The sequence below is a fragment of the Glycine soja genome, chromosome 6 (genome assembly GCF_004193775.1).
Source record: "Glycine soja cultivar W05 chromosome 6, ASM419377v2, whole genome shotgun sequence".
Lineage (NCBI taxonomy): Eukaryota > Viridiplantae > Streptophyta > Magnoliopsida > Fabales > Fabaceae > Glycine > Glycine soja.
The window spans coordinates 29,762,387-29,777,048 of NC_041007.1; positions in this window are offsets into that span (position 1 = coordinate 29,762,387).

Consider the following 14,662-nt stretch of genomic DNA (forward strand, 5'->3'; position numbering starts at 1 on the left):
ATTCTCTTTGGATTTGCACCACCTATGGGCTTGTTTTAATTTGAAGAAATTAAGGTTTAATAAGATGGAAACTTGTGCATTTTCTAATAAAAAACAGACTTTGAATTGAGTTTTAATCACCTTCTAAAGTGTGAGAGTGAATCTCCTTAGTTACTTGAGTGATTCAAGAAATTGGTTTATCAAGGAACACTACCTTGTGTGTGACACCAATCCCGGATGAGTGATTCTTCCAATCACTTTCTTCATTCTCCTTCTTCATCATTATAAACCATCATTCTTCATCCAAACACATTCAGACCTTGAACCAAATTCCTTCCATTCTGTCCTTCATAAACTCGCCACTTTCTCTCTCCTCACTACTAAAAAAGGCACAATCTACATCGGTGATTCTAAGACGGTTCTAAACAACCGTCTTAGAATGATTGGCGGTGGCATTTTTGTAATAAATATGAACACAACGACGATGTTTGTAGATGACTGTCTTTAAATAGTGTGTAAACGTTTAACCAATGGCAAAGTTGTAAATTTTTGCTTTTATACAAAGACGGTTTTAAATAAAACCTGTCTTTATTTGGTTATTCATTTACTTTTCATTATTGACTCGCGCGCGACTTGACGATCTCTTGGAGATTTTTGTTCCCAGCGATTTACTTTTCATTATCCTCTTCTTCTTCCCAGCGATTTGTTCGATCTCTTAGAGATTTTTGTTCTCCGATTTAGGGTTTTCAGACCTTGACGATCTTCGCGGCCTTCACGATGGGGTTTTCTCTCGCTATGGCCTCTCTCCCAATGGCCTTGTAGTCGTAGGAGCAGTCGTGGCAGACGGAGTAGCGGTGCTTGGTGCAGAAGAGGTCGCCATAGCGGCACCGGAATCCAATGAGCCCCACGCGCCGCCAACAGAATCAGGGTTTGATTCCCTAACCCTCCATAAATCCCTTTCTTCTCTTTGCAGTTTCTCCATGGAGGGATCTATAAAGGATTTCGGAGCCCCCGAGTCATGGGACGTCGCTGATTTGGACGAGTCCATGAACTGCTTGAACCTCATGCTCTCTTCCAACAACGATTCTAAGCAACCTCACCAATGTGTCGCCGATGATGACGATGCTATGTCGCCTCCTATTCCGCCTCCTTTGTCCAATGGCAACGAGGTTTTTGATTATGTCATCAATCAGGTTGATTAGTTCCTTCGCGAAGCTATTCAGAACCCTCATAAACGGCTTTCAAGTAGGTTTACCTTCAAATCGGTGGAAGACATTTATTTATAAGCTTTTCTGAGAGAAATTGCTACTTTGTTAAGCCCTGGTGGATTATAATAGACTCCGAAGGTCTTGGATTACTTTTTTTGGGGGTGTTGTGTGTGTGTAGACTCGATTAGTGCCCTAAATTGTTATTAAGGAGTTGATTGAGGTTATGATTACTGATAAAGTTATCGGGTTGCAATCAAGTACATTGCTTGTGGAATTTTACATTTGTGTGGTCTGATTAGAGAAACAATTATAGTATGCTTTCTCTACTTTCAAGTTTAGCTATCATATGAAAGGATTTGCGTCACTAAAGTGATAGATTCTTATTTAAATTGAAATTCATCTCGCTCTCTCTGTCCCCCTTCTCATCAGCAGATATAATTCCTTAATCCTCACCTCTATAGTGAATGCCTCATTTCAGAGGATCCAAATCCCATATGAAAGCTCAACCAAGCTGCCTCTTGCCAGTGATTTTGAGTTTGAAGCGTGTGTTTTGTATGTATTGATTTGTTGCATAGGCCTTTCCCTGTTCCTTGCAGATTTAGAGTTACTATTGTGTAGATATTTTTTGGGTGGGAGATTAATAACCCCTTCCCAAAATCAAAATAGAGGATGCAAAAAACAAAGCTTATTTAAAATTTGATGCTTAAATGTTCTATAGTTATTATTTGCAAGTTGCTACTTTTATAATGGATTTATTATGCACTTATGCATGCATTATTTGTATGTTATTTGTTTAGATCTAATAAGCTTTATGTTCTTAGATTGTTATATCTTGCCCAACTGATTAAGGCTTCTAATTTGATAAATTCAGTCTTGAGGATGGAGCAAGATGTTGAGAGTTTGTCTTTCATGGGCACACACACAGACTGCATGCGCAATATATATTTATTTATTTTTGTTCCTTGTAGCTATCTATCTTTTCTTTAGAGACACTCCTATTTGAGACACTTTCAGACACTAAGGATAGCTTCCCTACTCCACATAGTGAGAGACTTGATAATCCTTTCTTGTTGAAGAAGGAAGTGTGAAAGCAATGACTTCCAAGATTATTTTGATGATGCCAAAGAATCAAGAGTTAAGCAAAATCTAAAGATTCAAGAATCAAGTTTCAAGAACAATCAAGATCAAGATTCAAGACTCAAGACTCAAGAATCAAGAGAAGACTCAATCAAGATAAGTACTAAAAAAAAGTTTTTCAAAACATTGAGTAACACAAGAATTTTTCACAAAATCTTTTACCAAAGAGTTTTACTCTCTGGTAATCGATTACCAAAAGGTAGTAATCGATTACCAGTAGCCAACATTGTTTTCAAAACAGATTTACAAAGCTGTAATCGATTACCAATGTTTTAAAATGTTAGATTTCAAATTTCAAGAGTCACAACTAGTGATAAAACATTTTCAAATCATTTTCAACTTATGTAATCGATTACACAATACATGTAATCGATTACCAGAGTTTCTAAACATTTTGATTTTCAAATTTAAACATGAAGAATCACATCTGTTGATGATGAGAATCCTGAAATTGGCCATATACAGGCTAAAGGCCCAAGTGGAGAAGGGCGAAGGCCCAAGTGGAGAAGGATAAAGCCCCCGAGTGGAGAAGGATGAAGGTCCAAGTGGAGAAGGATGAAGGTCCAGAGGCAGAGACACTATCAAGACTATTAATTGATGCTGAAGGCCCAGATTAATTTGAAGGCCCATAATAAATATGTTCTATTTAGTTATAATTTTTATTTATTGTAATTTTGGCCCAAACTGTTTAGAAGGCCCATGTCTATTTTTATCTTTTTGTTCAGATACACTATAAGTATTGGTTTTTATTTTCAATAAAAAAAAAGACTTTTGACATTTGATAAAATTTGGTGAGAGTTTCTCTCTGAGTTCCTTGTTGAACCAATCTCAGACTTATCAAGGTAATCCTTGTGGCGTCTACCCTGACTTATCTTCCTTCACCGGAAGTGGCGTCATCCAAACCTCCGTAGCCTGTATCAAACGATCCACTCCTACTCAGGTTCACATCAGTTGATGTGTAATCGATTACACCTTGATGGTAATCGATTTACCAGTGACTGATTTCGAAAAATAAATTTCCAAAAGTCACAATTCTTAAAGTGACTTGTTTCTGAAGATTTTTTTCAAAAGTCACAACTTTTTAAGTAACTAGTTTTCAAAAGAGTTATAACTTTTAAAAGGTGACTAGTTTTAAAGAAATTGCCAAGAGTCACAAACTTTAACTTAAGTCATCAAATGATTATAAATATGTGACCATGACATGGATTTCAATAACAAGTTTTTACAGAATTTTCTGATTCATTTTCTCAACTTCTTGCTAAGAGTTTTTGTTCAAAACTTTCTCTTCCAAGAAAAGTTCATTGTTCAAAAACTTGTGTTATTCTTCTTCTTCATTCACTTCTCCCTTTGCCAAAAGAATAGAAGGATTAACCTCCTGAATTCTTTTGTGTCTCCCTTCTCTCTTTCCAAGAGAATTCAAAGGACTAACCGCCTGAGAATTCTTTTGATTCTTCCCTTCCCCTTAAACAAAAGATTTCAAAGGACTAACCACCTGAGATATCTCTTGTTTCCCCTTACAAAGATTCAAAGGACTAACTGCCTGAGAATTCTTTGTCTTAACACATTGGAGGGTACATCTTTTGTGATACAAGTAGAGGGTACATCTACTTGGGTTGTTATACTGAGAACAAGAGAGGATACATCTCTTGTGGATCAGTTCAAGTGGAGGGTACATCTACTTGGTTGTTCAAAGAGAACAAGAGAGGGTACATCCCTTGTGGATCTTTCGCTTGTAAAGGATTTTACAAGGTTGAAAGAAATCTCAAGAACCATTGATTGCTTGGGGACTGGACGTAGGCACGGGTTGTTGTCGAACCAGTATAAATCTTGTGTTTGTCTTCTTCTTCCCTACACTCTTTAATTTCCGTTGTGTACTTTTAATTGTCGTTTTTACTTTTGGTTAAGTTTCTGTTTCTGTTCTTTGCTTTCTTAACTTAGTAGTAAAAGCCTAGTTGAATTTAGTAACATTAAGAAGGATAAATTTTTAATTAGTCAAGACACATTAATAATTAATTCAACCTCCCCTTCTTAATTATTCCGAGGCCGCTTGGTCCAACAGGAAGACATCAATGGAATCTCCAATAGGTTTCTTTGCATTGCTGTTATGTATTTTTGTTATTTATTAGATCGTAGAAATTATGGATTCAGAGGTACGTTTGGTCAATAATCAATGACGAATTGATGCTAATTAAGTAATTATATGTTTATTTATTTAAATTGATTATTGAGAGAATTGTATGTGTTTTTTTTAATTATTTATTTTTTGGATTTAATTTGTTTTACCGTAGAAATTATGGATTCAGAGGTGGGTTTGGTAGTTGGTACGGTGTTGGTCAATTATCAATGACTAATTGACGATAAATCAATTAATCAATTGTTTATTTATTTAAGTTGATTATCGAGAGAATTGTGCGTTTTTATTTTATTTTATGAATCTGATTCTTTCAATGCTCTTGCAATTATGGGTGGGTAAACGGACCCAGGTCCATAGACTGACCCGCGGGGCCCGCGGTCCACGCGGGTTACGGACCAATTTTTTTTAAACGGTCCATGGTTATGCCATATTTTTGGACCCGCCCCGCTTAACCCGCGGACTATGCGGGCTTGGCCCACGAGGTCCGCGGGTTGCCCGTAGCCCGCATTAAGTTTAATTTGTGTGATCCTGGCCCAATTATATTAGATTTGATTTTCTCTTTTTCACTTTAAACTTTTTTTTTTAAATAACAGATAAAGAAATATATTAGATAAGATAAAGATATAAAGATAAAAATAAAAGATTTAAATTAAAAGATGATAAAGATAAAAAAAGATAAGATAAGAAAATAAAAGATTAAGATAAAAAAGATAAGTGATAACCTGCTAAAAATCTTCTTTTTTGATATTTTCTCGATCTTTTTCTCTTTTAATCTATCATTTTCATATCTGAAAGTCATAAATAATAAAAATATCAATTCTTATCATTTAAGCCAAAAATAATTGTTAAATAAATATTTTTAAAGATATTTCAATATATTTTTATTATAAAAAATAGATCATATCATATTTAGTAGTTGTAGCAGGCTAAGAATATTTTTTCTCCTCACGTGTGCTTAACAAATATCGAACTAGGCTTCTTGTTGACAATATATACTAAAAATTGGTTACTAGTATTTGATATGCAAGATAAATAATATGTAATAACTATTGTCTTTTAATAACTTAACTTGATTTTATTCTAATATTTATTATTATTTTGAGTTTTAGGAAAAGAAGATGAATATATAGAGATGGAGAAGACTCAAGCTACTTTAAATATGAAATCATTTGTTATTAGAGATATTTAAATTTCATATTTTAGATTTATTGCTTGGATTTTCTTTTGTTAAAATATTATTTATTTTATTGATGTAATTGACTAATTATTGAGATTTTATTTACATTTGTATTGAACTTAATTTGATTGTATTATATTTTTATTAAAATTAAAATTATTTTAAAACTGGCTCATTTGACCCGCGGGGTCCGCAGGGCGGGGGTGGACCAATTTATTTAGTCTGTGTAAGAAGCGGGACGGATTGGACCGGTCTGCTACCAATGCGGGCTTATGCAGACAGACCTTACGCGGGGTGGGCCGGCCTGCTTACCTACCCCTACTTGCAATGGTTAATTTTGTAGGTATGGTGTGAGCATGTAGGATGACTGTCTTAGAATGCACAGTACATTCTAAGACGGTCGTGCTTAACTGTCGTCGTAGACGCATTAATTTTTTACGTTTACGACATGGAATACAACGACATCGCGTAACCGACATAGTATAGTTAAAATAACCGATGTAGATTGTGCTTTTTGTAGTAATGCCTTATCTGGTCCATTTTCTGAATTTTCATACAAGTACAAAAAAAAAACCCTTTGAAGATCCATCCACAACTCTTGTGGAAATGGGTTTACATCATCACCCTTGATCAATATACATAATTTAGTTTTTTTTAATAATCTCTTACACTAAATCATATTTAGAGTCAAATATGATTAAAAAAAATGAAGAAATGACGCACCAAAGTAAGTTTTGAGTGATTGCATTTCAAATGGTTAATATGCAATCATTTATATAGCATTTCAAATGAGTTTTTTTTTTCTTGTACAATAAAAGAAAATCAACAAATTAAATATAATAATTATAATTATCATAAATAAAAGAAAATCAATGAATTAAATATAGTAATTATAGTTTTTTAAAAAATATTCCGTATTACCTAAATGTATATGATGTAGTAGACAACTTAACAGAATATATTTAACTCTGAATTTTGGTAAGTTATAATTTTCCACAAATTGGAATAATATATATGTGATTGATTGATAGGTGATTAGTGTCATTAATTTTTTTCTTGCACAGTAGAAGAAAATCAACCAATTAAATATCATGAATAGAAAAACATCAACGAATTAGATCAATGAATTAAATATAGTAATTATAATTTTTTAAAAGTATTAAGTATTACCTAATTTACGTATTTGCTACAGTAGGTACTTGACAAAATATATTTAACTCTTAATTTTGGTTCGTTATAATTTTGATAGGTTATAATTATGTCCAAGTAAATTAATTTAATTTTGCTAGGTGATAATTACCGTAAATTGGAACAATATATATCTGACCGATTGATAGGTGATTAGTGTAATTAATTTTTATAAATTAATGTATTAATTAATATATAGGGTTTGTAATCAAATCAAGTGTTTAAAAAACATCACATTAAGACACCTGTTGTATGAACCTCGAGAGTTGTTATTTTATCAACATGTAGGTACCAAATAAAAAAATTATTCACAAATTTTATTATATTAGATTAAAGTTATTTAAGATTCTATTTTTTAAGGTCTACTTAAAATTAAGATTATATAATTACAATACAAATACTAGAATATATAAATATTGTTTTTGAATATTTCTAAATAAATATTTTAAGTACATAAATATTTTTTTCAAATATGTTAAAATATGTTAATAAGTAGATTAAATTATAATTTTGGTCTCTTTTAGTTTAACCAATTCTCAACCTCAAGAGTTGTTGTTTTATCGACATGTGGGTGTCAAATCAAAACAATTATTCACAAATTTTATTATATTAGATTAAAGTTATTTAAGATTCTATTTTTTAAGGTCTATTTAAGATTAAGATTTTATAATTACAATATAAACTAGAATGGATAAATATTGTTTTTGAATATTTCTAAATAAATATTTTAAATACATAAATATTTTTTTCAAATGTGTTAAAGTATGTTAATAATTAGGTTAAATTATAATTTTGGTTTCTTTTAGTTTGACTAATTTTCAATTTTGATCCCCCTACTTTCTAATTGAAAGATCTGATCCCCTAATTTAAATATTTTATTTATTTATCTATCTATATGTACTAGTTGGGTGACGCATGCAACACATAAAAGATATTTTTTTTTTGTTTTTGTTGTGAATATATAAGAAAAATTAAAGGATTAAATTATTAAAGTTATATAAGATTTACTAATTATTTCAACAAAATTTACTTATAGATATAATTGACTCAAGTGAAATAAAATCTTTAGTAATTACATAAGTAAAAAGATAGTATATAAGAAATAAATATTAAATATATATGTTAATTTTTTTAAAAATTAATTTTAAAATAAATAAAAATTTATAAATATATATTTTATATATTTTAATGTATGATATAAGAACAATAATGATTATTAAATAATAATGGTAAGTATTTTATCCCATACTTAAAAAAATTATATATTTACATTTTGTTGTTGAATTGACGTGACATACTAACTGATCGAGACCGTACCTGAATCAAATAAACATGAAAATGTAGTAACTAGGAAGTGATCCTAGGTCGTTTTCCAACGAGCAATGATAAACCAATTGTTCATAATATACTTGCAGTAACAGTAACAATTGGGGGGGGGGGGGTTTGTTTGTTTTGTGATTTAAGGAGCAGAACAAGTAAACTGGAATACGAAACTAATAATATTAAAAATGGGTTGTTTCCTCTGATTCAGAAGTCATTTAACCGCTTAATCCAACCCTATTTCAATTTACTAAGCGAAAATCAACCTAGGGTTGTCAATACGTGATTAGGCAACACATACACCAGTTAGCCCTTCATCCATTAAGCATGAACGCAAGTTAGGCTCAGAGGAAATTAATCGAACACGAAGCGTGCACTGATTAATATTCACGAATTTGGGTTGACTGGTGAAGGGAAAACTGCCAGGGAACCACATTATAAACAAAACCTCAAAGAGAGTTGGGCTTCTTGTAGACAAAGGATCCAGCTGATGTTTTGATGATGCCAAAAGATCACATGCGTCTCAAAGCTTTATTCAAGACAAAGCAATTAAAGATATTCAAGATAGATGATCAAGACAGTCTATAGAGTCTTAGAAAGGGTATATTAATAGGAAGAGAATTCCAATTGAAGTAGCAAAAGGTTTGGCCAAGAAAATTAAGTTAAAAAGTCTTTTACAAGAAATTTACTCTCTGGTAATCGATTACCAGAGGATGTAATCGATTACCAGTGGCCAAAACTGATTTACAACAGCTATTAAAATTTGAATTCAAAATTTGCCATGTGTAATCGATTACACATATATGGTAATCGATTACCAGCAGTTTCTGAACGTTTTAATTCAAATTTTAAAGCTTGTAATCGATTACACATATACTGTAATCGATTACCAGAGTAGATTTTTAGAAAATATTCTCAACAGTCACATCTTTTTATGTGGTTCTTGAATGACTATCAAAGGCCTATATATATGTGACTTGAGACACGAATTTGCGAAGAGTTTTTCAGAACAAAAAGGTCTTATCCTCTTATAAAGCAAAATCGGTTTATCCTCTTACAAATTCCTTGGCCAAATTACTTGTGATTCAATAAGGAATTATTTGAGTGCTCAAATTGTTCAATCTATCTCTTTCAAGAGAGATTTCTTCTTTTCTTCTTCTTCATTCTGAAAAGGGATTAAGAGACCGATGGTCTCTTGTTGTGAAAGAATTCTAAACACAAAGGAAGGGTTGTCCTTGTGTGTTTAGAACTTGTAAAAGGAATTTACAAGATAGTGGAACTCTCAAGCGGGTTGCTTGGGGACTGGATGTAGGCACAAGGGTGTGGCCGAACCAGTATAAATCTGAGTTTGTATTTTCTCTTCCCTTAAACTCCTTTATTTATTATTGTTTTATAATCGTATTCAAATTGTTCTATTTGAATCAATATTTAAGAAATTCATTATTAAGGGAATTTATAACTTGAATAGAAAGTGAAATAGAATTTTTAATTGAGGAAATAAGTTGTAATATCTTAATTCAACCCCCCCTTCTTAAGATATCTGAGGCCACTTGTCCAACAAGTGGTATCAGAGCTTCATTCTTGTATAAAGTTTAGAAGCTTCAAGAATTATGGCCTCATCAAACTACTTGTTTCCCGAGGGAAATTCTATAAATAGACCTCCCATCTTTAATGGAGTGGGTTACCACTACTGAAAAACCCGCATGCAAATCTTTATAGAGGCAATAGATTTAAATATTTGGGAAGCCATAGAACAAGGACCTTATGTTCCCTCTATAATAGTCGGAAGTGAAACAATAGAAAAACCTAGAGCAGATTGGACTGAGGAAGAAAGAAGATTAGTACAATATAATTTAAAGGCCAAAAATATTATTACATCTGCCTTAGGAATAGATGAATACTTTAGGGTTTCAAATTGTAAAAGTGCTAAGGATATGTGGGATACACTACAAGTAACACATGAAGGCACAATAGATGTTAAAAGATCTAGGATAAACACTTTAACTCGTGAATATGAACTTTTTAGGATGAATATAAATGAAAGTATACAAGACATGCAAAAGAGATTCACACACATAGTTAATCATCTTGCATCTCTAGGAAAAACTTTTCAAAATGAAGATCTAGTAAATAAAGTTTTAAGATGTCTTAATAGAGAATGGCAACCAAAGGTAACAGCCATCACATAATCTCAAGATTTGTCTAGTATGTCTCTTGCTACGTTATTTGGAAAATTGCAGGAGCATGAAATGGAATTATTGAGATTAAATCAACATGAAGAAATTGATAAGAAGAAGAAGGGAATCGCTCTTAAAGCCTCATCCGCAATCCAAGAAGACAGTGATAAAGAAGATTCAATTGACTTGGATAATGATGAAGATATTAGTCTTTTTGTAAAAAGATTCAACAAGTTCCTGAGAGTCAGAGGAAATCAAAAGCGACCCAATTTTAAACCTAAAAGAAGGACAGAAACTTCATCGTCTACTCTAAAATGCTTTGAGTGCAATCAACCTGGACATCTGAGGGTTGATTGTCCCATCTTCAAGAAAAAGATGGAGAAGTCTGAAAAGAAAAATATCAATGAAAAGAAATTGAAGAAAGCATACATTACATGGGATGAGAATGATATGGAATCTTCTGAAGATTCAGAAAATGAAGAAATAAACCTCTACTTTATGGCTAAAAGTTATGAAAGTGATGAAGAGGTAACATCTTCAAACAACTTATCTATTTCTTTTGATGAATTGCAAGATGCATTTGCTGATCTGCATAAAGAGTCAACTAAACTTGCAAAGTTAATTTCATCTTCAAAGAAAACAATTTCAAGTTTAGAAAATGAAATTTCAAAATTAAACAAAGAATTAGATCATCTTAGAAATGAAGTCTCAATTTCTAAACCAAATGAAAAAGTTCATATTTCTACTATTTCTGACAAGAAAATGTCAGATTCTTGTAGTTGTTGTGAAAAGTATGAAAAAGAAATCAAAGAGTTGAAAAACTCACTTGCAAAATTTTCTTATAGTAAAAATAATTTAGATGTCATATTAGGAAAACAAAGACATGTCTCTAATAAGGCTGGACTAGGATATAAATATGAAAAACAACAAAAATTTCATAAAAACTTCTCTACTTCCACACAAAAATATAATTCTAGTTTTATCACATGTTTTTACTATGGAAGAAAAGGGCATGGCACATCTACATGCTATTTTAGAAGAAATTGTAACAATATTAAAATGATTTGGGTCCCAAAAGGATCCTTTATTCATACTAACACACAAGGACCCAATAAAGTTTGGGTACCTAAGTCACAACCTTGATTTTGTAGGAACCCTTGAGGAAAAAGTGGTACATAGATAGCGGATGCTCAAAACATATGACGGGAGACACATCAAAATTCACACATATCTCTCCTAAGAAAAGCGGACATGTAACTTATGGTGACAACAACAAAGGTAGAATTCTTGGAGTTGGAAAAATAGGTACAAATTCTTCAACCTCCATTGAAAATGTTCTACTTGTTGAAGGTCTTAAACATAGTCTGCTTAGTGTGAGTCAATTATGTGACAAAGGCTATCTGGTATCATTTGATTCTCAAAAGTGTGTCATTGAACATAAACATGATACGAATATAAAGCATATAGGGTTCAGAGTCAACAATGTTTACATGATAGACTTAAGCCAAAAACTAGATAATAATCAATGCTTTCTTAGTAAAGATGATGATCCATGGTTGTGGCATAAACGGATTGCACATATAAACATGGAACACTTAAATAGATTAATATCAAAAGATTTAGTTGTTGGTTTGCCAAAACTAAGATTTGAAAAAGATAGGCTATGTGATGAATGTCAAAAGGGAAAACAAACTAGAGTTTCTTTCAAATCTAAAAACATTGTTTCAACTACTCAACCCTTACAATTACTTCATATGGATTTGTTTGGTCCTTCCAGAATCATGAGTTTTGGAGGAAGTTACTATGCTCTTGTTATAGTTGATGATTATTCTAGATACACATGAACTCTTTTTATCACTCATAAGAATGATGCATTTCAAACATTTAGAAAACTTGCAAAAATCATTCAAAATAAGAAAAATCTAAAGATTATATCTATTAGGAGTGATCATGGGGTGAGTTTGAAAATAAAGAATTTGAATTATTTTGTGATAAGCATGGGATTGAGCATAACTTTTCTGCACCAAGAACCCCTCAACAAAATGGTGTTTTTGAAAGGAAAAATAGATCTTTGGAAGAGATTGCTAGAACTTTATTAAATGATACTCCTCTTCCAAAATACTTTTGGGCTGAAGCCGTTAACACTGCATGCTACATTTTAAATAGGGCTTTAATAAGACCCATTTTAAAGAAAACTCCATATGAATTGTTAAATGGCAGAAAACCAAACATCTCACATCGTCATATCTTTGGTTATAAATGTTTTGTATTGAATAATGGAAAAGATAACTTAGGAAAATTTGATGCTAAGTCAGATGAAGGTATTTTCCTTGGATATTCTCTGCATAGTAAAGCTTATAGAATATATAATAAAAGAACAATGACAATTGAAGAGTCTATACATGTTTCCTTTGATGAGTCTAATGCCATTCTTCCAAGGAAGGATTTTTTAGATGATATTTCAGATTCCTTAGAAGATACACATATTCATGGAAATCATTCTAAAGAAAAAGACGAAGGAAGCAATGAGGATTCTCAAGATAATGGGGCTAGAGGAAATAATGAACTTCCAAGAGAATGGAAAGCCTCAAGAGATCATCCCCTCGACAACATTATTGGTGATATATCAAAAGGGGTAACAACTAGACACTCTCTTAAAGATTTATGCAATAATATGGCTTTTGTATCTATAATTGAACCTAAAAATATAAAAGAAGTCATAGTAGATGATACATGGATCATCTTAGACCCTAAGTACCTAGATGTAGAGTTCTTTAATGATGAAACGTTTGATTGCTATTGATGCAATCCTACCCCGCAAGGGCATTGGATAGAAAACTCCAAGTAGATTGGGCCAGAGATGCAAGAGAAGGCCCTAGGGTTCTTATGAGCCTTAGGGTAGATTTCGGGCCCATGGGCTAAGTACGAGCCTGCTTATCTTTGTAAATATTAGATTAAGGTTTCATTATTTTTGGGCCTTGTATTTAGGGCTCCATAATGTAGGTAGGGTACCCTAGAAATATAGGATTTTTCAGCCCTTGTATTTTAGGGCACCTAGACTAGTTTTTGTATTAGGGGTAGTTTTGTAATTTCACATGCACTAAGTGGATATTTGATGTGTGTGGTTGGAAATAAATTTAATTGAATTGGTAGAAGCCCAATCCAATTAAATTTTAGAGGGGGAGGTGAGCATTTGCTTACTACACCCCATTGCCACATCATATAGTCACACTTTGTGCATGTCCTTCATGCTTTTCATGCCTCATGACACCTAAGCACACTTAGTGGAGAATCTTGGAATTGATCTTGGATTAGTGGGCTGAACCATAACTAAAATTCACTAATCATAATTAGTGAAATTTTGGCTCCAAAGTTTGGCTCCACAAATTCAATTTCAAATTCAAGTGAAATTTGAATTTCCCTCCAATTTTGTGTGACACTTAGGCTATAAATAGAGGTCATGTGTGTGCATTTTTTTGAACTTTGATGATTTGAATATTAAACTTCAGATTTCAAAGCTCATTTAGAGCACAAAATTTCGTGCTCTTCTCTCCCTCTCCCTTCATTCATCTCCTTCTTCCTCCAAGCTCTTATCCATGGCCTCCTATGGTGGTGAGCTTCTTCTAGACTCATCTTCTCCTTGAAGTGGCGTCTCCTCTCTCTTTCCCTTTCTCCATTCCGCTGCCATTCATCTTCCAAGAAGCAAAGGAATCCATTGATGAAGAAGATCCTAGGCTTACAAGCTCCAATGGAGCTTGCATCAGCTATCAAGTGTTTCAAAATTATGGCCTTGTTGATTTCATGTCATTAAAACTGCCACATTATCCTGAACTTGTAAAGGTCTTCTACTGCAATTTGAAAATACAGGATGGCATTATTTCCTCTGAGGTGCATGGTATTCCTATGATCATTGATCAGTCCTTATTCTTTTCTTTAACTCATTTACCCAGTCAAGGTGCACCTTTTGAGGGCACCATTGTTGATGACTGGAAATTTGATTATTCTAGTCATGATGCTCGCCGCATGGTTTGCAATGATCAGGCTAAAATGACCGGTAGATTGCTGGCCGGATCATTAACTTTTGATAATCGCATCATGCACTATATAATTGTTAGAATTTTACTTCCCCGGTCTTCAAATTTAGCACAAGCCTTTGAGGAGGATTTGATTCTGATGTGGGCTTTTCTCACCGGTCGTCAGATTGACTGGGCCCATTTGGTTCGGTACCGAATGCATAAGGCATTACGGGCCAATGCACCTCTACCTTATCCACACTTGATAACTTTATTTCTGCGTCATTTTCAAATTCCGCTTGATGATGAGCCATTTGTTCAAGTCAAGT